This window comes from Urtica dioica, chromosome 8 (genome assembly GCF_054948205.1).
Source record: "Urtica dioica subsp. dioica isolate 48M chromosome 8, U.dioica_male_clone48M_v1_H2, whole genome shotgun sequence".
In the NCBI taxonomy this organism is placed as follows: domain Eukaryota; kingdom Viridiplantae; phylum Streptophyta; class Magnoliopsida; order Rosales; family Urticaceae; genus Urtica; species Urtica dioica.
In genome coordinates this window covers 25913380-25940982 of record NC_142763.1, presented here as the reverse complement: position 1 = coordinate 25940982, position 27603 = coordinate 25913380, and the positions used below count along the sequence as shown (strand labels likewise).

The 27603-nt window shown below is 40.3% G+C and overlaps 1 pseudogene across 1 annotated transcript; it reads right to left on the bottom strand.

The window, feature by feature from the left end:
* Positions 1–280: 280 nt before the first annotated feature.
* On the bottom strand, positions 281–19319 carry LOC149388672 (serine/threonine-protein kinase Nek2-like; annotated as a pseudogene). Its single transcript, XR_016300665.1, has 15 exons — positions 19157–19319; positions 18335–18462; positions 18179–18245; positions 4388–4453; positions 4137–4183; positions 4002–4047; positions 3828–3908; positions 3633–3675; positions 3478–3527; positions 3308–3389; positions 3125–3174; positions 2394–2467; positions 2190–2241; positions 1572–2040; positions 281–1143 (listed from the first exon to the last, which is right to left on the bottom strand). The product of XR_016300665.1 is annotated as a serine/threonine-protein kinase Nek2-like (transcript).
* Positions 19320–27603: the final 8284 nt, after the last annotated feature.

Below are 27603 nucleotides of genomic sequence, written 5' to 3'. Positions count from 1 at the left end.
TGTCTTTAGACTCAAAAAGGCCTCACACCTTTGAAATCTGGACTAATTCCAAGCAGTGGTTAAACTTAACAGTTGGAACATTTTAGTCATCATGTCTGCAGGATTGTCTTCTGTAGACACCTCTTGAATCTTCATGTCACCTATGTTGAGTATATCATTCATAAAACACGATGTTTAGCCAAGTGAATAGAACTTTGACTGTCACAGTTTACAATGATCTGTTCATTCAGATATTAAAACAAAGATCGTCCTCTCTTTGTTTTAACAAACGCGAATTAGATAGAGGACAGAGGTGAAAAGACATGAATTAGATAGAAATGTACTTGTAACTGGTCAAGTACTCAGAAGTGGGCACTGTTTCTAACAAACACTCTCTTCCACCATAAACTATATCAATGAAAATCTCGGATCTGAAAACACTAAACCGCAAAGCTTGAGAAAAATCTAGGATCAGTACAACAGACTGTCTCAGCTAAAATCCTAAATGGAGGCTTCAGAGGTTGAAGACTCGCACTACCCATTGGGCAGAATGGTAACTAACACAAATGTACAACAGGGCTGAACCACAAGACAACTCAGTTCGAACTCGTCCCGTATTTTCAAGTGGTGGTCTCCTTAAAACTCTTGGCCAACCAAATTGCAGTTTCCCTGGGAGAGACCTTCTCGGGCCCAAAGGGCTTCAAAAGAACTCCGAGCTCGTCGAACCGTTGTTGCTGCAACAGCCGAGCACTGAACTCCAACAGCCCTTCCAGAGCCTCCGCTCTCTGCTGGTACGACGACGTGTCGAACCGCCGGTGCTGCAACTCCGAAGATGACAGATTTGGCTTTGTTGTTGTTGTGGTCGGAGGACTCGCTTCCCAGGCTTCGGTCAGAGACGCTCCGACTCGAAAACACCCTCTCGACGACCTGAACAGTGCAGCGGTCCTTGGTGATGGAGCGATCGGTGATGTCCAAAGGCTTGCGGATGGAGTAAAGAGGGTCCTCAGACGAGGTCAGAGGGAATTCGGCGATCTTGTCCATTCTCGGGGCATTCACAGACACGTCTGGAGACCCGTCAGTTCGAAGGACACCACTGTATAATGGAAGGGATGTTCTCCGACTTTGCAGGGCACAGTTTCTCGCTGGGGCGTGACACATTGGAAGCTGCCAAAAAAAGACAATTATTCTTGAATGCATAGATATTATGTTAGTAAATCTTGAATTTGTTTGATTTTATAAAATCCATACAAAATGGTTCCTGTAAGGTGTAAATCGTACCAGTTTAGTCTTTTTGTTAAGATTTTCGCTAAGCATCATATAACTTTAGCCAAGGCTAAAAAATTTAATAGCCGGGTTTTGAATTTAGGAATTGGGTTTGAAATGCTGTAGAGTAAAATGTCTTAAATTCATTGAATTGTGAAATAAGTCTGGTCATTTTTTTTAAGTTAAAGATAACAAAAGGACTAACTTTGTACACTTCATATATTAGTGGCCATTTTGGACGATTTTTTAGTATAGGGGCAAAGTGACCACAACCACAAATCAAGAGGTAGATAGACAATTTATTCTTTACTTGTAACGTATGAACGTACCGAATCACGTTTTTGAGCAATCGTGAGGAATCTTAGTCGTTGTTATCTGCCTCCTAGGCGTATTCGAGTTTTTTGTGGTCGTCAATCTTAGAGTCTTGGTTAAGTTTGGGAGAATTGTTGTCACCGACTTCTTGACATCATATTTATCATGACCACTCCCGACGGATAATTCGGCAAAATCATGATCAAAATCACTTTGGAATCTCTGCGCTGCTTTGGTCGACGAACACGGGGAATCCTGTTCAGTTTCTGATATACTGGGATTCAAGGTCCTGTCGTTGCAAAGAGATCGCCGTTTCTCCTTAAAGTTGTGTACCGAAAAAACTTCTGGCTCCATAAATCTTGTCTTCTTAATATAATCCGATTCCGACCATGCAACAGGATATGTATTTCTTCTAGGGGAATTTAACTTCGTGTGAATCTTTAGGATGTAGGGTTGAAGATGTTGATGACCAAGCAACTCGGCCGCCTGAAAATCGGGATAAGTTTTTTTCATTTAGACCAACCATTTACATTAACTTCCGATTTAGATTTGAGAAGCATCACTTTTCCTGACTTCATTTACTTCGGGAAATGAAGAACAGGTAAATAGAGGCAGTGAGCGAAAAAAGGGCTTACACTTGGTCGTACTTCTGGATTCTTCCGCAGCATGCTTTTGACTAGACTTCGACTGTAAACAATAACCATAAAATATCCCAAGAGGGTCAATAATCAGGCATAATGAATTACATGTCAAACGCAGTTATTTTGATCGTCATTTTTTCCCACTGGTTTATCTAAAAGTTAAAGAGGTTGAAAGATTGTATGAAGTATTTTACTCACAATGCAACAGAGTACATAGTTGGTAGTGGAGCCACTATGGATTTATTTATTTTGTTAATCAGAGACTGCATATCCTGCAAGAACGATATAGAGAGATGTCAGTCAAAATTACAAACAAGACAGAAGTGAAGCCAAAATTATAAACAGCAGCATGAATCATGGACAACACTATCGCCTGCAAATGGAAGCATCTCCCGGAATTAGAGTAACTGCTGTATAACGTACATAAGGTTAGATGAAAGAATACGTTTAATGTTTGATTTCATTGAATTCGATCATATATATTCACGTGACCACTGTAAAATTAAATGTACGCACTTCATGGTAAAAGCTCGACATGGATTAGCCTTCTTCCTTGAAAAATTATCATTACTTCGAATGTAAAGTAAAGAAACACCCTATTTGGTTTTCGAGCTGGGAATTCAAATTATAAACTTCAATATGGGGTTTAAATTGTTTTATTGATCTAATAGTATTATTTACATAATCATATTTTAGGTTTGAAAATTTGAATTGAATAAGTGTTTGGAAAAAACTGATCTTTTTTCACATATAGACAGAATTAAATTGAGATGAACTCGGTATTATATCTGAATTCTCAATTCAAGTTTAAAGAAAATTTCAATTTAAAGTCACATTTGAATTTACTGCATATAATTGAATTAAATTAGTGAAACAAATGAGAGACTGATTTGATTTAGGAAATACAGTAAAGAAAATCAACAACTTACAAATGCTTTAAAAGCAGACTTGTGAGCCGCCATTTCATATATACAACACCCTAATGAGCAAGTTAGATTGACGATACTGTAAGCTAAAAGAAAAAATGTATTTAAAAATTGAATAAACGCTGTGATAATACACCTATAATAATGTTATAAGAAACAGGTAAAGAATAAAGGAAAATAACTCACCTAAGGACCAAATATCTGATTTAGAACCATAAGGTATGTCTGCAAGAAGTTCAGGGCACATGTAACTTGGAGTCCCCACAACCTATATTTGAAGCAATATGAGAATGACAAACCATATGGGAAGGAAAAAAAAAACATAAAGTTACACTTAGGAGAGCATGAATACTCACAGAGGATGCGAGATCATCAGAAATCAACTTTTTGGCAAGACCAAAATCGCCTGAATTGAGCGTATATAATTAGATTTAGGCACGTGTTAACGATGCCTAGAATTACTTGGGTGTAACTGGAACTTGACTGGAAAGGCAACCGAATAAATACTTACCCAAGCGTATATCTCGATCTTTGGTCAAAAATATATTTGAACACTGAAACACAAAGAAGAAAAGAATTAAAATAATTATAAATAATAATTAAAAAAAAAAACAAACAAACAAGCAAAAAAAGAAACAAATTTTTAAAAAATGAAATTTGACAAATACAGTCAAACTAAAATCTATCTGATGATTTACTCACTGACCTTGACATCACGGTGAAGGATGTGGTTTGCATGCAAATAATCCAGAGCGATCGGGAGCTGAACAAGCCACATACAAAGTTTCTGCACGAATTGAAATCCATGTGGAACACGGTTAGAGTTACACAGTGGAAAGATATTTATATGTAAAGCTCAAAATGGAAACAAAATGACTACCTCTTCGGGAAATTGGACACCATTGGCTCTTTTTATTGTCTCAGCCCTGAACAAGAACAAATTACAGGAAGCATAACTTCAATTTATTTATACGAGAAGTAAAGTACAACTGATTTAAAAAGGAAAATTACTTACATATCTCCCCCTTCACAATATCCTATAATAATGCATACAAAGCAATTCTGCAAAATGAAGGTGCAATACGCCATTGTCGCAACTAATTTTATTCAGCAAAAAAGCGAATTAACAGATAAACATAAAATTTTGAAAAGAAAAAGAATATACAAAATTTTTAACTATTTTCTTTTATTATATTTATTGCAAGTGTTTGTGCTAGTGGCTAGGGTGAGTATTACAAACAAGAGAAAATAGACCATGATTATTACCCTTTCTACCCAGGAATCTTTGTATTCAACAATGAATGGATTTCGCACTTTGGAAATCAGCTCCATCTGCAACCATAATGTTGAAAGTTCAGCTCCAGAGTTACCTTGCGCGACACGTCATCAAGAGCTGCGAGCTAAGTTGAGCGAGCTGCGAGCTAAGCTGGTAGCGGGCTGGTTTATTGAGCGAGCTGTGGGAGTAAATATCTCTCCCCTCTATCTAGCGAACTAGATCGACCAGGCCCACAGCGAGTTCGGCCCAAAAGGAAAGATAATCTTCAGATCGGCCCAAAGCCCAGTTCGGCCTAATAAACCCATAATGGTCCAAGACATTATTTCGAATGGAAATCAGACTCGACCCGGGCCCATAGACGTTCCTAGACGGTCCCTCCAAGGAATTTGAAGTTCGAAGTCATCAAAGAAACGGTCAAATCGCCTAGAAGAGTGGAGATGTGCGCAAGAATAAAGGATCGAAGACCAGTTCTGCACATACACGTGCATCGATCTGAAGACGAAGGAAGGTCAGCAAAGTGGCTATAAAAGCTCATTCCATCCTCGTTCAGAAGGACGGATTTTTGGAGAGAGATTGCGATATTGTCTTCTGAAGCTTATTTTCTGTTCATTTCCATTCGAATTTTTCTTATTCTGATAAATCTTTATTCGATTATCAATAAAAAAAGGAACTTCCTTTCGCCCTATTTATATTTTTATTCATATCGTTTATTAATTTCTTTCGGATTCTAGTTCAATCTTCATAAACGGATTCTGAGACCCTCTATTTATATAAATAAATATACTAGATAACTCGAAATAATCCAGTGTAGATTGTTGGGACGAGAAATCGGTTCAACACGAGCTAAGGAGTTAAGCGAGCTGGTAGCGATTTGGTAGCGAGCTGGTTTAAAGTGGCGTGCTGATGTGGTCCTACGAGTGAACAGGATTAAGAGATCGTCAACGGCTGAGATTCACGCTAGTAGATCTAGGCGGTTATTTCTGTTTTTAATGTATCTACCCGGGTTTGTGTACTCGTGGTTTGTTATAAGTAGAGATAGCTAGAGTGTGATCACATCGATCAAAAATTCATTGTAAAAAAAGGCATTGAGTGAGATTCTCTGGAAAAGCCAAATTCTTGAGTGATTGTGAGTTTTCATCTGAAGTGCTCTTGGTGAAGAGTTGTAATTGGATTGGTTGTATTCGCTTGAAGTTTAGTGCAAATCGAACGTCCTTGATCTGAAGGAGTTCGCGGGGATGTAGGCTTGTTAACGCCGAACCTCGATAACAATCCGGTGTTCTTCGTTCTTTTCTTTTCGTTTTTAATTTTTCTGGTTTTGGTTTTGCGTTGTGTGGTTGCGTGCGATTTAAGGTATCTGGTTTGATACTGAGTTGTCACGACCCGCGAGCGACGGCTCGCCCACGGGCCGCGACCGATCAGCTCAAATCTATACATAACTCATAATATAAACACATAAATTAAACATAATATCTCATAAGATTATATAATAAAATAGTTTGCGAAAATTCGGGGAAATTTTTCGCTTTTATAACTTAGAGTCTTATAGCGACTCCTATACAAATATGTTCCGGAACGTTTTATCAGAAGATACTAACCCCCGATTAAGAAACCCCATAGCCCATAGGTCAAGGCAATACGCGCTCGGTCTCGGTCTTCAATCTCGTTTCCCGCTTACAAGCTTTTCCCTTATCTACATTACCAAGGGTCATAAAACTATGAGTCGATTGACTCAGTAAGTAGGAGTCTATCTATAAAGTAAAACGGCTAATGCCATGTGACGTGCAAACAAACACATAAGAATGTAGAATGCAGATACATATGATTCAAGAGCATGCCTAGTGCGGGGCCTCGCTCTACGCTATCACTTGCCATTCCACAAAGTTATACAGCATCCCCTGCTACAACCCTTGGAATGACAAGAAGCCAACCTCAGACTTCGAGCAGTAGTCATCAGTGGCTTTAGTGTTTTAAAACTGTCTGGGATCCACTAGTGGTACCATCTTCGTTTGGGCGCCGACGCTACGTGCCGTCATGACACAGAAAATGGGCTCGCCGTGGCGACCTTTCCCATTGCCAGAACGGGGTGCTCTCAGCAGCTCCCGTGGAGTACTCAGCGCCATCAGGACCGTCTTAGTCCTCAACACGAGTCGGAACTCGTGGGTACCACCGACAACATTATTTATTATTTGGATACTCTAGCTTATAGAGTATACAACTAATTACAAACAAGAGAGCGTCTCGGGATAAATCCCGAAAGAATTATGGTTTCCCTTTCATGCTCGTTAAGTGTTTTAGATTGAAGACTCAGGACGTGACTCCCGGTACTTCTACCCTCGGCTCGAATCCGAGAATCTAACACGCTCTCTTGTCACCTCCGATCTAGCCAAACTCTATGGTTAGCAGAGGGATCTAACTACAACAAAGCAACAACATGGCTGGTTCAAGTTAGCGTTTGAACCTAACGGGCGTACCCAAACTAAGTTTTCAAGCAAGAGTGGTCGAAGCCTTAATTTTTAAGTTTATTCATTTTAGGGCTTTCACCTACTCTTGTTTACTAGCAAACAAATGCACAAACAAACAGGGTTATTCCATTGGTAAGTAGTTGACTTAGGTCTCCTCACTTATCTAGAATTGTTCGACGGAAAGCTCGACGATTCCCGAAGATGTCCTGCTTCACACGTTCTTCGAGACACTTGGCACTTGTCGAAACGTCGAAAGAACTAGCATCCGAAGTTGAACATCCGTTAGTTATTGGATTCGAGTTTTCTTAAAGAGGATAGGCTTCGTTGTCGGGATTAGAGTTGGTTCGGAATTCGGGAATTTAATTTATTATTCCCCGGTTTTTCGGAAGTCTATTCAAGACTCACGTATTCTCGTATCGAGAGTGACACGAAATAACGTTCAACGAGTAATCACGAGTCTTAAATAAATTAAATAATCCAAAATTAAAATAACCGAGAATTCCAAACGAATAATTAAATTAAATTCGGACAGCTGTCTGATGTTCGGACAGCTGTATCTACAACTCCTTTGCGGGCTCCGTAACAAGAAATGATATATTTTGTTAAAGACAGACCTTCGCGTAAATTGCTTTGAATAGGTAAATCAATCATTTGTCCTTGTGGATCCGACATTAATCCTCTCATACCTACTAATTGGTGCACTTGAGATGCATTTCCCCTCGCTCCCGAAAAGGACATCATATGGACTGGATTAAAAGGATCTGTCATCCGAAAATTAGGATTCATTTCTTGTCGCAAATATTCACTTGTAGCATACCATATCTCAATAGCATTGGGTGCGACTTTTTTCGCACCTAAAGGTCTAAAGTCGCACCCATTGATACCTTTAGGTGCGACTTTAGGTGCGACAAAGTCGCACCCGAAAGTTCGCACCTAAAGGTCATGGGTGCGACTAATCGCACCCGATGGTCATGACTTTTAGGTGCGACTTTTAGGTGCAGATATTCGCACCTATATTCGCACCCATAAGTCAGAAAAGATGTTCAAAAAAGTCCGCGCGAAGACCATTAGGTGCGACTTGTCGCACCCAATGGTCTTCGCGCCAAGTCATTGGGTGCGACTGGTCGCACCTAATGGCCCTCGCGCCAAGTTTTTGGGTGCGACTAATCGCACCCGATAGTTGTTTTTAAGATTTTTTTTATTTATTATTTTTATGAATTCTATAATTGTAATCAAATAACTAAATAGTTTATTAATTAGAAAATTCATTAATTAATATTTATAATCATAATAAAAACTAACCATTTGTTGTTCGATTACAATAATTATTATAATGTACGACAAATAATTAAAATAAATGTTCATTCTTTTCCCTTTCCTTTTCCTCGGTTTGTAAACCAATCCTTGAACATTTTACTCCCTCTTCCGCCAAATCTTCCTCCAGAACTGCTGCTACCTCCTCGTCCACTTCCGCTCGTACGCTCACTGCCGCTCATACGCTCGTGCTGGTAATTTGCTGAACATGGCGGCGTCGTCTGAGCATCTGCCATTGAAACTGATGGCGGCGTTGTCTGATGCATAGGGTGCATCTGAGGCGACGGCGTCGTCTGAGGCATCTGTGGCATCATGCCAGGCGACATCTGAGGCATCTGTGGCATCGTGCCGGATGACATCTGAGGCATCTGTGGCATCGTGCCGGATGACATCTGAGGCAAGGGCGAAAACTGCTGCGTGAACGCGAACATTTGTCGCTGCATCTCCTCCATCTGATGTTGTTGGGCCGCCATAGCGAGTTGTTGTGCCGCCACCTGAGCTTGGAGCTCGCCAACCACTGGATCTGGAACGCGGCGCCGCGACGAGCTTGAGCCTGACGACGAGCTTTCGTCCTGAGCCTGAGCAATAGCCCAAGATGTTCTCGGGACCGTTGGACCTATTCCAACGTACCAATCTTGACGGTTCCCGAGAATTTCTAGCATCGCATGCTCCTCTGCGGCGTCCTGGTCAAAGACTACGCCTTGCTCTTCTGCTTGTCGCTGAAGATCCGCCAGTAGAGTAACTATCCGCGCCTTTACACATAAAAAAAATTATTAAAAATTAATTATTATGTAAGCAACGTACTCTTAATTATCACATATGACTTACATGTGCTCGTCTCGCCCAATCTGTCGTCCATTCACATTTTCTATTATGGTGTTTTTGCTCCCACGTCGTTAACGCGGAGCCCAAAGTCCCATCATCCTTACTCTGCAATTGTTATGAAAATATAAGTACTGAATTTATTTCAAATTAAGTATTTCAAAATTAGAATAACTTACGTTTAAATGACGATGAGCCAAGAAAGAAAGAGATCCCTGAGTCGACCTCGTCTTCTTCTTCTTCGAATTCTCCTTGTTGCGATTAGACTTTTTCTGCAAATAATTAATTTTGTCATTATTCAATCTAATAAAGATATTATAATTTATTACAATCATACATTACGTACCTTCCAATCGTCAGTCGCGAACTCGTCTACCACCGCCTCCCAATCCTCTTTCTTATATCCCGGTGGTGTTTCCGCCTTAGCGTTTTCCTGGCTCCCACAAAACTCCAACCTGAACTTCTCTGATAGCTTGGACTTCTGGTTGCGTCGCCTGATCTTGGCATTCCGAATGATAGCCTGATCAATCGTATTCTGATAGCAATCCGCAGGCAGATCCTCGCCGGTGTTAAGATCCGTGTACACAAATCTGAACTCGGAATGAAGTGCGCTCAAAATAGCAGCCAACATCTGGGGCGTCACTTCACTCCAATCACGAGTCGTAGGCGGGATATGTGCTTTCACCAAAGCACCAAGGCGGTTGTTAAATAGTCCAATCTTTTTATTTTCTTTCCTTATCTCTTGATAGAATGTTTGGTTTGTTGGGTCCCACTTGACCACTTTCGCACCCGGTACACCCTGTGTTGCTCGCGCCGACGTCGAGCCGGTTGTTGGTCCCCTTGATTTCTTAGGACCTTGGGAATCAGGTTCCTGTGGCGGACCTTGAGAATCCGGTCTCTGTGGCGAATCTCCACCAGAACCTGAAGCGGTCGACATCCTATAAAATGAAAACAACATTTGTAAATTGACATCGTATAAAATAAAACAACATTTGTGAACATACATCACAAAACAAAAGGAAACAACATCATACAAAAACGTGGGTGACACCACGAATATATTTTATTATAAAACCTCACATATGACGGAGGAAAACCATGGTTACATAGATAGTTCTCATTCATCGTCATCACTACCTATATCAACATCAACATCAACATCAACATCTTCTCCCTAAAAAACGATGCATTCCTCATGATCAACATCTTCTCCCTCAAAAACGATGCATTCCTCAAAAACGATGCAAAACCTGGGTATCTCTCGTCCAAATTCTTCCACGCGGTACCATCAGCAGGATGTCGTAGAACGCCAGCTTCCCTGACGCGATCTCTTTCGTGCCACTCCATATGAAGCGCCGTGTGTCGAGATGCGTACAGTCGCTTCAATCGATCTTTCAAGGGAAAATATCGCAATATCTTCTGCGGTATCTTCTTACTAGTTGGCTTCCATCTACTCTCGTTACATATCGGACACACGTCGACGTTCGCGAGATGTTTTCGGAATAGGACACAGTCATTAATGCACGCGTCGATCATCTCGTATCCCATGCCAAAACGCTTCAGCTTCGCTTTTGCCTCGTAGTGCTTCTGCGGTATTCGATTACCGGCTGGATGAGACTTCCTCAAAAGCTGCAGCAGTTCTGTGAACGACTTGTTCGTCCAATGGTTCGTGACTTTAAGGTGCATCAAGTCTTCCACTTGCTCCTCCGCACGCACATCGCTCGGAGCCGGCTCCGTAACACCATCGAAATCCTCGTGATCTCTTATATCCTCCACAGCAGCATGTATTCCTCCTACTCCTCTCTGGGCTCACTACTACAAAATACCTATTAGAAGTCGCTATATTTGCGTCGGGTACATTTGCGTCGCTACAAAATACCTATTAGAAGTCGCTGTTTCTCCGATGGGGACTTCTTCAAGATGACCGACGGAACGCACGAACTCGCCATCATGATACCATTCTGTGTAGCCCGGGGTAAACCCTTTGTTTAGCAGATGATGCCTTACAACCCCAATGTCGTGCCATCTTACGTTGTTGCAAGGCTTGCATGGACATCGATATTCGTAATTATCGTTCGGAAATCTTCTTGCAGCGTAGATATATTCATTAACTCCGAGTTTATACTGCAAGGAAAACCGATTGTTCTCGGTGATCCAATCTCTACTTGGATTGGACATTGATTTCGCTAAACGAAAGAGAAAATTAACAATTATTAATAGTTGTTGCTAAGGGACGAAGACGACTGAAATCGATTACTTATGTTGGCGCTGATGCCGAATAGTGCGGCTTAAGGGTTATTACTAATTAAGGGACGAAGAACTATAAAGGTGAAATTATGAATTTTATTTTATTTGAAGTCGAATTACATAAAACATTTTACCAATTTTACTAATTATATCAAATAATTAATTTCAATTACATAATTAACAATTTTTATAATTGTATCAAATTAATTTCAATTACATAATTAACAATTTTACCAATTATATCAAATTAATTTCAATTACATAATTAACAATTTTTATAATTATATCAAATTAATTTCGATTTCAAAATTAACAATTTTATCATACTAACTACATTATTAATACATATATACGTATAAAAAACTATTTAATTACCTAATTAATTAACAATTAGACTAATTATACTAATTACAATTAATCTAAAGTAATTAAAAACACAATTAAAAGGACTACGAGAGGCTAACCTATAGAGTACGACGAGGCTGCGAGAGGCACGACGGTGCTGCGACGGGGAGTTGAAGCGCGCGGGTCTCGAGCACAGCTTGGCGGGACAGCGGCGATGCTGCGACTTCTTGGCTGATCGAGAGACTCACGGCCGGACTGAGACTTCTTCGCTGAGAGACTCACGGCCGGACACACATAAACACACCACACACATAAACACACACCACACACATACACAACATACATAAACACACACCACACACATAAACACACACACACATACCTAAACACGCCGAGCTGAGAGACTTGATCTTGGCTAAGAGACGCACGGCCGGACTTCGACGGGTCGCGCGAGGAAGAGCGAGGCTTCAACCTGGACAAATGGAGATAGGGCTCAAATTAGATCATCCTTCAAGTGGTATTCTTCTTAATCTTACAGTTTTTAATTCTTGTTCAATTTTCTTGAGGGTTGAAATTACATCTATTCATAATCTCAAAGCTAAACATGACTTCACTGATTATTCAAAAAAAAAAAAAAACTAATTTTTGTGTAAAAACCATGCTACTTTAGTTAAAAAGTGCATTTTTTTTTTACCAATTAAGCTGTTAAACTATTTTTTTTTGTAAAAGTCGATTAAAATAAACAGAACATAGTTACGATCCATATTTAGTCCCAAATATCTGGTTTCGTCCCTGCGCGCATATATTTCATTCTAATTCCATGGCAGTAGAAAAAAAAAGATATAGTAAGATATTTGATTTTTGAGCTGAAGCTATGATTTGTTTTTTGTGAAAAAAAAAAGAAGAAGCTATGATTTGTTTGTCCTCAAGCTGTCCGATTGTACTCTGATTCATCACTGAATTCTAATGAATGAAGCACAAGAGCAAGTACTGGAATCATTTGCTGAATTGTTGTCAAATTCAAGAATTATGTAGGCTCTAAAAAAAAAACAAACACCACACACATAAACACACACCGGTACATAAACACACACCACACAGCCGGGAACACACATAAACGAACACACACACACATACCTGAGAGACTCACGGCCGGACTTCTTGGCTGAGGCTTCGACGGGTCGCGCCGGTTCAGATCGAGTCTGGCGCGTGGAAGAGCGACGCCGGCCGGTTCAGATCGAGTCTGGCGCGAGGAAGGAGCGGTCCGAGGCTGAGAAGTGGTGGCGGTCGGAGGCTGAGAGAAAGAGAGCGGTGGCGGTCGGAGGCTGGGAAGAGAGAGAGAGAGCGGTGGCGGTCGAAGAGAGAGAGAGAGAGCAGTGGAAGAGAGAGAGAGAGAGAGCGGTGGCGATCGGAGGCGGTCGGTGGCGGCGACAGGGGTGGGAGAGAAGAGAAATCGGGGAGAGAGAGTTTTTTTTAGGTTTGGCTCGGATAAAATGAAAACCCGAGCGGTTGTATAATTTATACAGACTTTTGAATTTGGGTGCGACTTTGTCGCACCCATTGACATTTTCTAAGAAAAGGGGGAAGTTTTGGCCGCCGAAAATTTTAGATCATTTAGGTGCGACTGAGTCGCACCCAATAGTGGTACCACACTTTTGGGTGCGACTAGTCGCACCCAAAGTCAAAAAATTTCGCGAAAATTTTCCAGCGCTTAATTGATTTTTGGGTCCGACTATTCGCACCTGAAAGTCTTATTGGTGCGACTTTTAGGTGCGAATAGTCGCACCCAAAAGTCATCCGCACCGGAAAACTGTTTTTGTAGTAGTGAGATCATCAATTGTTAATGAAATGGACGTCTCAGTGGCTTGCCGAAACCCCAGAGTCTTTACTTGATCCAGGATATGTGATGTATATGCCATTCCGAAGTGATCTATTAATCTACTAATAAGTCGTTTAATGGCAGTTCCATCTAACGCTTTATTGTGAAAGACCAGATCGGCATGTTCTGCCATAAGTACCTCCATATTCTGATGAGTGGGGTTTGACAATAGGTTTGAGTCAATGACTTCCTTTTCTCGATTTTCATTCGTGTAGAAATTCAGGAAATAGGGTCCTAGTGTAACCCGAGGAACTGGACTCGAATTCACACTGGTTTAATGGAACCTCTTAGCTTGGATACTGAGGAGGCCCGACAAAACCCTTGTATAGCTTCTTCAATTTCTCGATAAAGAGAAATATGACCAACAGTTGTTCGAACATATAAACAAAAAAATTCTTTTTTTATACTTCTTAGTATTAGTAAGTGTCCATAAATCTCATGATAGGTACCCAAAGATTCATATTGAACTTCGACGGGAACTTCTCTTGAAGTAATAACGCATTGACCTAGTCGCCACCGCAGCCACAAAGGACTCATAAATTATTAATTTAAACCTTGAAAATACATATCATAAAAATAATCTAAGAGTATTTAAACGCTATAAGCGATTTAAAACTCACGAGTTAATCGAGCTTTATTTCGATAACTCTTTCACTTGATATCTTCAGAAACTGATGTCGTCGCTCTTGACTCGTCTGGTTCCCGTTCGTCCGTCAAGATCTGTAATTCAAACCTGGAACCCAACGACGAGTTAACATCTTAAATTCCAAACTCTTATCAGTTTCAAAATCCAAATCCCGATATCACAATTCAAAACCCGAACCCATAACTAATTCAAGCGAACTCAACACGAATCCAACTACCCAAAAACGTCCTAACATAAAAATAACCAATATAACTCCCGAGGCTCGGAAATATCATACAACAACACAGTCTCAACACCTCACACGTCCCAACATAGCTCACGGCCAAACCACACAACCAAACCAAACAATTTCAAAACCACAAAACAACCAGATTAAATCAGCCAGAACTAGAGCTCACGGCCAAAACCATTTTCCAAGACATCCTCATGAATTTTCAACTCACCACAGCCTCAACTAAACCACAACAACCAGAAATTATACAAGCCTCAAAGGATCACACGGCCAAGACAAAAAAAAACACTGAAAATTCGTCCAAAATTCAAACAGCCACTTCCAAGCTTTAAACAGGTTCATAAACGTCTCAAAGACCTCAAATGAAACGCAGAAATCAAAAACCCCTAAACAAACCCTAGTTCATGGGATTTTCGGCCAAGAAACTCAATCCAAGATGAGAAATCCGAGATCAATGAACACAACCAAGCTATAAACCTCAATCAACGAGTTCAAACAACACACAAAACCCATCAATTTCACCAAAATCAACCCGGAATCCATAAAGCCCCAAAAATACAAGCTATGAACCCTAGATTTCAAATCCAATCCAAGGAAAGGAAATCTCACCTCAACCCACGGGTTCTAGCTTTCTCGGAGGGTCCTCTCTTCTTCCCCGGTGTTTTTCCTTGCGCCGGCGTCACGACGGTCCTCGGCGGCGTTGTTCTTCCTCAGCCCGGAGCACGCGCGATGGAGGCTCGGCGAGGGTGATGGCGCGCGAAGGAGAGGAGAGAAGAAGAGATGAGATAATGAGGTTATGGTGATGGTGAGTCTCGGTGATGGTGATAATCCAAGCTCACGATTTTTTTTTCCATTGTTTGTTGCAGGTATGCGCGCGCGGGGAAGAGAAGGAGAAGAGAAGAAGAAAAGAAAAGAAGAAGAAGAAAGAAGGAAAGAGAAAGAAATGGAGAGGTGGCCGAATATTAGAGGAGTAGAGAAAAAAAAATATCCACATGGCAGCCATTCCTTCGGCCACGTGTGGGACAGGTGGCCCACGTCTTTAATGCCACGTTTCAAACCAAACGACCCCTCTGTAAATTTTTCTTTCAATCTCGTCCTTCATTTTGTTGCACATTAGTCCTTTTAAAATAAAACTTCACAACTTTGTCCTTAATTAGTTAAAAATAATCTTGAAAAATAACCGAGAAAATTCTCATTATTTCCCGTTACCTTGAATATATTTAAGGGATTCCGGAATTTATTTCTATTCTTGAGATTTTTAAATCTCCGAGTATGTTCCGAATAATTTTATTCGGAAATAATATCGAGTTCACTCGAATATTCTCATTCCGAAATTTCATCGACCTTAAATAGTATCATTTTCCAAGATATTTAAAATTTAAGGACGTCTTATATGCAACAAGAATTTGAATTAAAACTCGTCCATTTTATTCAAATTCACAAGTCGAGCGTTTACAAAAGTTTATACATTACATGAGTTGTGGTGAACGTTTGTAACAGTGGTATCAGAGCTTGGTTCCTCTCCAACAACTCGCTCCCTTGGTGATCTTCGTGGACTCGAAGATCCTCTTGAATCGCAACGCTGGAAGACACGCAGGGCACGAATCAAGAACAGGCAGAACAAGGCGTACATCTATCGCCATCAGATTCGATAATCGATCTCGCAAATCCCTTGGCGTCAACTCACACATCAAGAACCTCTGAGAACCATGTGCAGTGGAATCCACTTGCAGCAATGAGGGTTGACATCGACAAATTCGACGGCACTGGTGATTTTCGCATCTGGAGGCGCAAGATCTCTGCGCTGCTCGCGCAACAAAGATTGCTCCGAGTGATTACAGATCCGGTGACGTGGTCTTCTGATTTCCCTGAAGATCAGAAGAATGAGATGCTGGAGACAGCAACAGGTACCATCATCTTTCATCTCTCAGACTCAGTCATTAGAGTGGTAGACAAAGAAGACACTCCTCTCAAGATTTGGAAGAAACTGGACGAGCTGTTCCAGACAAAGTCAATCTCAAACAAAATCTACCTGAAAGAAAGGCTCTTTGGGTTCAAGATGGACTTCACCAAGCCTCTTGAGCAGAACCTTGATGAGTTCTTGAAGATGAACATTGAGCTGGCCAACTCCGGGGAAAAAGAAGAGCTTAGTGATGAGAATCAAGCCATCATCATCCTGAACTCTCTCCCAGACACCTACAGGGAAGTCAAGCTTGCTATCAAATATGGGAGATCTGCAATTACCCTAGAAGAAGTCATCTCTGCACTCAAGTCAAGAGCCTTGGAGATAAAGTCAGAAAAACAAGGTGAAGGTGAGAACCACCTTGCCAAGGGAAGAAGTCAAACCTGGTCATCTACCAAGAAGAAGGGGAAGAACAAGTCCAGATCAAAGTCAGCTAACCCCAACAACGCCCCTAATCCCAATGCTGACAAGAAGTGCTATCACTGCAACAAGATTGGTCATATAAAGAAGGAATGTTACTCCTGGATAAAGAAGAATCAGAACTCCTCCAAGCCCAGCACATCCACTCAAGAGACCACTGATTCTGCCAATCTTGGAGAAGGTTACAGAAGTGATGGTGAAGTTCTCTCTGTCACAAATGGTGATAGGGATTCTGGGTGGATTCTTGACTCAGGGTGCACTTTCCACATGACCAACAATCAGACCTGGCTGAGTGAGTTCAAGAGACTTGAAGGTGGTAAGGTTGTGATGGGAAACAATGAAACATGCCAAGTGACTGGCATGGGATCAATCAGTTTCAAAATGCATGATGAAGCTACAAGGATCCTTAGGGATGTGAGGCTTGTGCCTAAGCTGTCAAGAAACCTGATCTCTCTGGGTGTTCTTAATGACTTAGGCTACACCAACAGCATCAAGAATGGTACTATGAAGATCTGCAAAGGCTCTCTAGTGGCTATCAAAGGCCAGAAAATCTCTTGTCTCTACCACATGATAAGTGAAACTCTCACTGGCCAAGCTGCTATGGCCACAAGCCCTGAAGATCAGAATGCCAAGTTGTGGCATAACAGACTTGGACATATCAGTGCCAGAGGTCTTCAAATCATGTGTGATCAACACCTGCTGGGCAAGGATAAGATCAGCAAAGTGGATTTCTGTGAGTACTGCATCCTGGGAAAGCAACACAGGGTCAAGTTCAGCATTGGCAAGCATCAGTCAAAGAAGCCCCTTGACTACATCCATCTCTGGAAAAGCCAAATTCTTGAGTGATTGTGAGTTTTCATCTGAAGTGCTCTTGGTGAAGAGTTGTAATTGGATTGGTTGTATTCGCTTGAAGTTTAGTGCAAATCGAACGTCCTTGATTTGAAGGAGTTCGCGGGGATGTAGGCTTGTTAACGCCGAACCTCGATAACAATCCGGTGTTCTTCGTTCTTTTCTTTTCGTTTTCAATTTTTCTGGTTTTGGTTTTGCATTGTGTGGTTGCGTGTGATTTAAGGTATCTGGTTTGATACTGAGTTGTGGTGAACGTTTGTAACACATCATGAAATAAATCAATTTAGAATGGGGTTAATAAATGACGAACATCAAGTTTTACCAACCATTAAAAATATATATTAAGAAGCTCACCAGCTATTGAATAAAAAAATTTGATAGCACACACCTACTTAAAGGACCAATTCTTAAATATGCTAAATAAACCTAAATAACTACAGCATGATTATGAACATGCAAAATACCCAGGGTTTTTCAAACAAGCAAGATGATAATACACATCTTGTCATAAACTAAGGTACCACATACTCTTTTCTTTTTCGTCTTTCGTGAGGTCTTAAAACAAGATATGAATACAAGAAAGCAAAATAAAATAGAATTACCTCCTGGTGAGCAGATCGACGGGTTCTGTCAGTTTGTCGAGCCAGACGAATCTTCTTCAGAACATACCTACACAAGATAAAGGGATGATCAATTTATTGAAACACGTGGAATTTAAACACAAAGCATGATCTCCTTGTTCAGTAAAGTTCACTCACTTCTTATTTTCATGCCTATGCCTCACAAGCATAGCAGAACCATATGAACCTTTCCCAATCTGCTCCAAAATCTCATACTGCTCCATCGCTTTAACTCTCAGTATCGTTGCTTGTTATATCGTATTTACCTGCAAAGATATTTTAGAAGAAGAAGAAAAAAACGTTACAAAGTGCAAATGGAAGTAAGAGCATTTTCAAGTACACTGTCAACTCTTTCCCAGTAAGAGAAAGCTATAAACTATTTCAGGGCTTGATACAAATCTAGGACTAAGAAACTGAACACAATCATTTAAAAAAATATGTTCAAAAATAAATATTCGAATCTACATGCCTTGAGTCTTAGTTCAAACTTCAAATCCGCTAAAAGCGAAAGACTCACGCTTCTTTTGAACAAAGCATCAGAACCACATATGGCAAAGAGAAGAATCGCAATTTCTAACTCCGCACGTCTACAATTTTTTTTTTTTAGCCTCAAGAAGACATTTTCTTTTTCTTGATTCTTCTTGACCCCACAACGTCCACTAGGGCTATTCACCAAAGCGGTTCATTAAATGTCAGAATCAATACAAATTGATTTGGTTCGTACCAAACCTCGAGAAAATGAACCCACCGTGTTCTATTGTAGGACCTAAACTTACTGAATTTTCTTCCAAACAACGAAAAGAAGTTGATTTCATAAGTACTCAATAAATTTATGTATAAAAAAAAACGAACAGAGATGAATGAAACCAAAACTAGAAAGTCGTAAAGCTATAGTCCAAATGAAACAAAAACCACCGAGAAGGAATTCTCAGATAAAAAAAATAATATTGAAAAGATTACCGTAATAGCCGAGATGCCAAAAAAAATCACTCCGTCTCCGCTACCATTTTTTCATTAGAGAAATCGAGATATACCTTTTCACCTATTCTTCTTTTGCTTTAATAGTTTTTTAATCCTCTTTATTTATTAGAGACGGAGAATTATTTAAAATGAAAGCAAGCTGAGAGGGAGAGAGATTTCAAGTTCAAATTTGCTGATAGAGAGAGAGAGAGATTTATTCAAAAAGATTCCTGAAAGCGAGTGAAAGAGAGTGAAGTGCACGGCGAACAGAAAAGTCCTCTCGTTTATACTATATTTTAATTTGGTAAGACTAATTTGTTCGTGTGGGTCTAGAAAAGTCCAAATTCACACTGTTTCTTGTTAATGAGAGCCAACCCATATTTGTGACCTAAATTGCAAAATCAAACATCATATTCGTGTGGTACAATTGCATCAGCATAATCCTTAGAGCGGATTTGGTGGGCAATGGAAATCCAGGATCTGTTGGGTGATTTAGACGCCTTACCTTTTCCTTATTTACTAATCAAATTATGTATATTATTTAACATGTCTTATCCTTTGTAATTTTCTCACCAAATTTATCAGCTTTAGTTTCACGATTTTTGTGATTTTATTAAATTTTGTCGGTAGATCAATCATATGATTCATGTCTATATAGTAAAGTAAGGATCTTTATTTAAAGCTATCACGTATATATATATATATATATATATATATATATATATATACCTGCATGTAAACATACTATTTCTCAATTCCAACTCTAAATTCTCACATAATTATAATTGTATTATAGGGAACATTCCCTGTTGAGTAAATATTCCAACTCTAAATTCCACTAGTGTCCTCTTTTACTTAAAATAATGATCCCTTTAACCAGACCTAAATTGTAAAAGAAATATGCTTTTCTTTGTTTATTGAATGCATTCGGCTAAGTGCAAAAAGAATTCGATGTGGGCCCAAAACGGCTTTTACATTTGGGTTATCGAAATTATGCTATCTCACCTTCAAAATAGTTATTACGACCAAGGTTCGACATCCGCGGGTTCCGGTCGGGATCCCCTGAACCGGAGGGGACCGGGACGGAACTTACATAAACCGGTCCCGTGAACCAAACCCGGTCGAATCCCGGTCGAACCGGGCCGGATCCCCCCAAACCGGGTCCCGATAAATAATTTGTCCCTAAATTCGCGAAACCCTTATCTCCCGAGGAACGAATTTGCGCGTCCTGTCCCGACCGGGTCTCATCGACTCTCTTCGTGTTTTGCTCAAATCTCGGCCAAATCCCGCGAAACCCTTCGAGTATGTCCTTCGTCCCGCCGGATCCCATCTTAGATACGCCGATTTTGTCCAGATCCCGGGGAACCCGAGAGGTACCAGCCGAGTTCTTCAATTTTTGGGATTTTTTTTTCAATTTTTAGTTATGAGTTGATTATTTTGATTATTGTCATGATGAAGTTGAAATTAGTGATTATTGTCATGATGAAGTTGAAATAATAGTGGTGATTACAATCAATTTGATGATTATTGTTATGGTTTATGTGGATGATTATTGTGGTGGTTATTTTGTTGATTTTTGTTATATGATTATGAATTGATGATTAGTGTAGAGTTAATTTGATGGTGGTTACGTTGTTTGTTGTTAGTTGTCATATGAATTGATGATTATTATAGAATTTTAATTAATTCCGAGATTAAAATGTTGAATTGAATTGATTATTATTACGAGGTATGGCGTCCGACCCGACATACAAGTATTGCGACCCCATCGAAGGACGAGCATGTGCATACAAATGCAAGTTTTGTGGGCACATTATTGGAGGTGGTGGAATCACACGTGTGAAGAACCACTTGGCGAACGTGGACAAGACAAGAAGCATTAAGTTTTGCGACAAAGTTCCTCCTGAAGTAAAATTGGAAATGCAAAATTTACTCCACGGGAACTTTCAAAAGAAAAAGCAACGTCAGAGTCTGGGTGAGTCGATAACGAGCAGACCTCCGAAAAAGTCTAGGGGGAGTCGAGACTCTGACGAAGACGTAGACGAAGAGCAGGAACTTCGTCGCGTAATGAAGAGGTCACAAGAGGCACAAGCTGCCGAACAATGGCGCAAGGAACGTGAAGGTCCCGGTGGATCCTCAGGAATTCCTCCAACGACCGCACCGTCATCGTACCGGAGCGATAGTGCGCGACAAAGGAGGGTTGATGAAGCGCAACCCGACATCAAGAAGAGATTGGCCAAAGCCATTGGTCTATTTTTCATTCACTCGCAAGTTTCCGCAAACAAGACACTTGACCATCACCTTCCTGAACATGATTCATGTTTCCGGTGAAGTCGGTAAGCAAAAAACTTTTTATATCGATTTTACAAATATAAATTGCAATATTTTGTATTTGATGTTGATATATTGATCTTATTTACCTGTAGGACCGAATGTCCCGGTGCCCAGCCCGAAAGACATTCACTAGTGGATACTCAACGAAGAGGTACAAGACATGCGAGCGTATGTCGAAGAACAAAAGGTCAAGTGGCAGATGTACGGATGCACTATCATGGCCGATGGATGGACGGGACCCACGAGATTAAGCATAATAAACATTATGGTTTATTGTGGTGGGTCCGTCTGTTGGTGAATCAAGCGCGTATCAGACACGAACAATCACTCTGATACGACTCGTTGAAGATGATTCTCCCATATAACCATATTAATGCGGAAAAATAATTAATTACGCTGATCATAAGCTAATTAAATTATGGTTATAATTAACAAGATCCTCATAAGCTAATTAATTTTCGGTTCAGCTACAGAACGCTCCTAAACCAATCGCGTACTCCTTGCGTCGTCTTGATAAAGGACTCGAGGATGACACATTAGTCTTCCGAAACGTAATCTCCGAGACGAATAAGAAAGATGAGTGGGCACAGTCTTTATCTCACTAGATCACGAAACTAAGTGTTTCGAGATCTCTCTCTTATTTTATTAAGAATGGAAACGAATTTCCGAGGGGATGGAGAGGTAGAAGTGCACGGCCAAGGTAGGCTAGAGTGCACGAAATTTTTCTCAAAAAATTGCTTCAAATCCTTTATTTTTTTGCCTTCTCATGAACCCCTATTTATAGTAGTAAAAGGAGATATTCATGGAATCTTCCAGAATATTTTATTTCTTTTTATTGTGTTCACACTGGTGGATTAAATCTAGGCCCTTGGATCTCAACAAGTGAATCCTACTTTTTCTCTCATCCATCAGATCAATATCTATGAGATATTATTCTCTATTTAAATAGAGAATATTTTATTTAGTGAGAGAATAAAGGAGAATATATAATTTCCCTTTAAATATATTCTCATATATTTTCCTAAAATACTTTCCTTTAAATAAGGAGAAAATATAGGACAATATCTTATATTATTATCTCTCTTTTATTTAAACAACTAAGGAGAAAATATTGGTAAATACCAATATTATAAAAATCGGTTTTTAGGCACACGGCTAAGGGGAATTTACGCAACTCCCATGCCAAAATTCTCAAATCCGATTTTCATATTTTGTGTAAGGCCCAATTGCTTAAAACCCAATTAATCATTTATTTACTTGGTCCAACAATAAACAAATAATTAATAATTGTTTATTTACTTGATCAAACAATAAATAAACAATTCTACCATAAATATTTATTTAATTATGCGAATACCCGTTTTCCAGAATTAATGGTGTCAATCACAATTACAGCAAGTGAGATTAATAATGACAAACATTATTATACGAAAGTTCTTATCCGCCTTTATCAGAGCCGAATCGGGGACTATGGACCTAGTAATAGAAGCTTAACAAATCCGATGAAAAAGACGAAATAGTCATTTCTCTTTTTCCATCGATTCGTCTAATCTTGGTCAAATACTCTTTTTCTATGGAAGGATTTGTGTACCCAACGAAGATGAGTTACGAAGGCAAATTCTTACCGAAGCACATGAGACACTGTATTCAGTCCACCCAGGTTCCACGAAGATGTATCAAGACCTCCGAGAACATTTTGGGTGGAACGGAATGAAGGGTGACGTTGCAAAGTTTGTCAGTAAATGTCTTACCTGCCAGAAAGTGAAAGCCGAACATCAATGACCAGCTAGAGAATTACAGCCAATCGAAGTTCCTGAATGGAAGTGGGAACAAATCACAATGGATTTTGTGGTTGGATTACCTAAGACGGTTGAGGGTTATGATGTTATCTGGGTAGTGGTGGACCGTTTGACCAAGTCTGCTAGGTTCATCCCGATGAAGGTCACGTACTCCGTGCAGAAGTTGGCTGAGTTATACGTGAATAACGTGGTGAGACTGCATGGCATTCCTCTATCCATCATCTCTGATCGCGATGGTCGTTTCACTTCTAACTTCTGGAGGTGCGTGCAAAAGTCGCTAGGATCGCAACTGAAGTTTAGCACCGCTTTTCACCCCCAAACGGATGGCCAATCCGAGAGGACGATTCAGACCCTAGAGGATATGCTAAGGGTATGTGTCATGGATTTTGGTGGGAGTTGGAGTAAGAGGCTGCCACTTATTGAATTCTCATACAACAACAGCTACCAAGCCTCAATCGGCGTTGCACCGTATGAAGCTCTCTATGGGAGAAAGTGCCGATCTCCAATTCACTAGTTTGAAGCGGGAGAAAATAATCTCGAGAAAACAGATTTTATCCGAGACACAACAGAGGCTATCAAGAAAATTCGTGATCGAATGGGAACTGCCCAAAGTCGACAGAAAAGTTACGTCGATAAGAGAAGGCGGCCACTGGAATTTCAAGTAGGAGATTTGGTGTTCTTGAAGGTACCACCTCTCAAGGGTGTGATGAGGTTCGGCAAGAAGGGAAAGTTGAGTCCGAGGTACATCGGTCCTTTCGAGATCATAGAAAGAATCGAAAAGGTAGCCTACCGTCTAGCCCTGAATCCCAAGTTAGCATTGGTGCACAATGTGTTTCATGTCTCGATGCTCAAGAAGTACCTACCTGACCCAACGCACGACTTAATCCAAGAGCCCATCGAAGTTCACGAAGACTTGACGTATGAAGAGAAACCTGTCCAGATTCTCGATCGCGAAGAGAAAGTTTGAGGAACAAGGTGATTCCTTTGGTAAAAGTGCTTTGGCGTAATCACAAGATAGAAGAAGCTACTTGGGAACGGGAAGAAGACATGAAAACACAATATCCCGATCTTTTCAGAGATTTTTTAGTATGTTCAAGTAAGAATTCTTATGTTTTTCACGACTTTATGTCTTATGTCTTAAGTTATATGCATGATATTGTTGGAGTTGGTCTAGATAAACTACAATTGAAGAAGTCATATACACCGGATATCTTAGAAAAAGTTAGAGAAGAGTGGGTATTTTACGTACAAACTTTTATAGAATGTGAATATTAGTTTGATTTTGGATGATGTAGATTTTTTTTTTTTTTTTATCTTTTGGATGTTTTTGGATATATACTTTGTTTTGGATGTAATTGATATGTTTTGGATGTTTGGATATTTGGTTTTGGATATATTATTTCATTTTCAGGTTTTTTAATTGGAAAACTATAAAAATAGCTTTCAGGTACAATTTGGCCGCGGCGTGTGATATGTCGTGCCGCGGCAAATTTTCCTGGGAATACAATTCGCCGCGGCGAAACATGTACCTTGCCGCGGCGAATTTTTTAAAAAAAATCAACATTAACTCGCCGCGGCCACGTTACGTGTTCGCCGCGGCGAGATATTCCACAACGGGACAATTGTACCGTTGTGGAATACCTCGCCGCGGCGAACACGAAACGTGACCGCGGCAAGTTAGGCGAAAAAAAACTTTATGTCGCCGCGGCAACGTGTATCGTTCGCCGCGGCGACAAATTCCACAACGGGACATTTGCCCCGTTGTGTAATAGTTCGCCGCGGCGAACAATACACGTTGCCGCGGCGACTGAAATAAATTTGTGGAATTTTTTCACAGCGGGATAGTCTCGTTGTGAAATCATGGAAATTTCCACAACGGGACGAGTCCCGTTGTGGAATCATTACTTTTCCACAACGGGACGAGTACCGTTGTGGAATCATTCCACAGCGGAGGATTCCACAACGGTATAGAACCGTTGTGGAAGCTTTCCACAACGGTTCTGTACCGTTGTGGAATCCCCAGTTTATAGTAGTGTATTAATCATACGTACAACAAACATTAACTTTACTTCATATATATATATATATTATGATTATGAAGTAAAGTTAATGTTTGTTGTACGTATGATTAATACACTACTATAAACTGGGGATTCCACAACGGTACAGAACCGTTGTGGAAAGCTTCCACAACGGTTCTATACCGTTGTGGAATCCTCCGCTGTGGAATGATTCCACAACGGTACTCGTCCCGTTGTGGAAAAGTAATGATTCCACAACGGGACTCGTCCCGTTGTGGAAATTTCCATGATTTCACAACGAGACTATCCCGCTGTGAAAAAATTCCACAAATTTATTTCAGTCGCCGCGGCAACGTGTATTGTTCGCCGCGGCGAACTATTACACAACGGGGCAAATGTCCCGTTGTGGAATTTGTCGCCGCGGTTAACGATACACGTTGCCGCGGCGACATAAAGTTTTTTTTTCGCCTAACTCGTCGCGGTCACATTTCGTGTTCGCCGCGGCGAGGTATTCCACAACGGTACAATTGTCCCGTTGTGGAATATCTCGCCGCGGAGAACACGTAACGTGGCCGCGGCTAGTTAATGTTGATTTTTTTAAAAAAAATTCGCCGCGGCAAGGTATATGTTTCGCCGCGGCGAATTGTATTCCCAGGAAAATTTGCCGCGGCACGACATATCACACGCCACGGCCAAATTGTACCTGAGAGCTATTTTTACAGTTTTCCAATTAAAAAACCTGAAAATTAAATAATATATCCAAACATCCAAAACATATCAATTACATCCAAAACAAAGTATATATCCAAAAACATCCAAAAGATAAAAAAAAATCTACATCATCCAAAATCAAACTAATATTCACATTCTATAAAAGTTTGTACGTAAAATACCCACTCTTCTCTAACTTTTTCTAAGTTATCCGGTGTATATGACTTCTTCAATTGTAGTTTATCTAGACCAACTCCAACAATATCACGCATATAACTTAAGACATAATACCCGCATTCCGTGTTTCCGATTTTTCTAGGATCCGAAGCACAAGTGATTAAAGTTGATTGGCCGTTGTCTCGAGCTCCTTGGTTCTCAAGCTTGAAATCCGAAAAAATCCTTATACGCACAACAATAAAAAATTAGAAAACAAATATTGGTGTAAATGAAATATGTCAAATAACATGTTATTAATTTACCTTTTTATCAAGTTTCTTAAATCGGTTGGGATTTTATTCTTCAACGGGTCGAAGAACATCGCTTGATCTTTACAAAGATCGAAGACAACAAGCATCCAATGACCATTTAAATTGTACGGCATCAAAACTAGTTGTCTTGGTTTTACATTTCTAACCATTTTGCCGATTTGCTTGACTCGTTCGGACAAATGGGCCTCATCGTTGTTGGATTGGAGGTAGCAACTCAAACCCGCTTCTACAAAACACATTACTTCACTCCGCTTATTTTTGCGTAATATGGATTGTAGATAACTACAAAAAAAAAATATTGAATTAGTTAATAAAATGAAATATTATATATTGATAGAAGGTAAAACATATAAAAGAAATATTTACCCCATGTAAACTGTGATGCACGACGCGCCAATTTCCTCGTATCTAAGGAATTCTTTAACATCTTCAAACATCACCGGAATAGGCACTGCGGCGATACTTGCACAAACTTTGACATTGATTGAATCCCCTTTCGGTAACATTATTCGGTTGGCATGTTGTGCTAGCAATCGAAACTTTGGATTAATCAATTTGTATGAAATCTTCTTATCGTCTTCGGGGCTAGGTTCACTATCACCACCGACCTTCAACGCTTGTGTGACCACCGGGCCGCGACTCTCTTTTGCGATTTCGATTTCTACTAATCTCTTTGGCCACTTAACGAACCCCCATACGGCTTCTTCAATAGTCTTGGCTTCATCAGTGGGGATCGGCAAAAAAGCTTTCTTAATCAAAGCCGCCGCAACGCTCACTCGTACGTTTACATCCTCCAAAGATGAGAAATGAACGGATTTGGCTTTCATGTACGCTCGCCCATTTGCTACATGAACCGTGCCTCCATTCGCAAAATCATCAAGGAGGAGAAGGCATTCGATGCTGTCATCCGAAGACGGTGTTACCGGCGTGGTTGGATTCATTGAGCAACTTGCTCGAACACTATCGGGTTTGTCGATAATTAGAGGATCGACACGCGAACGCTCTACGACACCAAAATTGAGATCCACGGCAACGTCATGTTGAGATTGTTTATCTAATAAATTCACTAATGTTATTAAAAAAAGTACAAAAAT